Genomic DNA, 1,101 nt, shown 5'->3' with positions numbered 1-1,101 from the left:
TATATATATATATATTATGTGTAACTAAATTTAAAAAATGGACGTCTAGAACAAGGATGTATATTGTTGGATAACTTTGATAGAGATATCTCTGTACAATCCGAAAATTTGTAATTTTATTTTATTCTTTTTTACCAAATATCTGTTGCTTTTTCCAATTCGGCACGAGAGTTCAAAAATTTCTCTGGAATACAGTATATAGGATTCAGGACATTTCAGGACTCACGAAATAAATTTCAGAGAGTGGTCCTTGTTTTGGGCCGCTATGAAGTAGGCAACCGGTTGCGCGACAGTATTGAGTCTGATAATATACTCTACTCTACTCTAGTCCACGTTATTTAAATAAAATTTAAAAAATGTTGATTAATTTTGATAAATATATAATACACATGCGCACACGTATAATTTTTTAAAAGCATGTAAGAGGTTGTATTTCATATGGTCTATACGGTTCATGGTCTACACGCTTTATTTCTTCATTTTACTCACTTAAACACTTCTTTAGGTAAAATTATGACGCAATCCGTGTTGCTAACATTTTCACGCGGCAAAATTACAATAATGTGCGAAGCATTGATTTGCAACTCTTATTTGTTAATTTTTAACGATTAAATTATGCCAGATAAATTATTTGTGTGTTAATGTTTAAACGTATTTTTTTTAAATGACGATAATATCCAGTGTTCTTTTTTTCAAATATTTCAAACCTGAACTCTCGTGCATCACCTACGCTAAATTCGATCTTGCCTTATTTGGACGAGAGGAGATGCAGACTCTGGAATTATTGCGTTATAACAATAAACATATTTTTTATTATACGTGTTTATATTGCTTTCCAGATATAACTGCTAGTATATACTTTCTCCCGCTATGTATTGATAAAGTACATACAATTCACTATTGAATTTCTAATTTCTTTTAATAGACTCTTGTTCTCAAGGAATCAACTATGTAAAGAATAAGCGAATTGTAAGAGGATGTGACTGATAAATATTTATTTTGCGTAAAATTCATTTCTAATGCTTCAAATTTTTTTATCTCTTTGCATTTTTTCTCTCTTTTTCTCCTTTTATATATACTATATAAAGATATATTTATTAT

The sequence above is a fragment of the Formica exsecta genome, unplaced genomic scaffold (genome assembly GCF_003651465.1).
Source record: "Formica exsecta isolate Colony F162 unplaced genomic scaffold, ASM365146v1 scaffold558, whole genome shotgun sequence".
Classification (NCBI taxonomy): Eukaryota; Metazoa; Arthropoda; class Insecta; order Hymenoptera; family Formicidae; genus Formica; species Formica exsecta.
The sequence above is the reverse complement of the archived record's forward strand: the minus strand, read 5'-3'. Positions refer to the sequence as shown.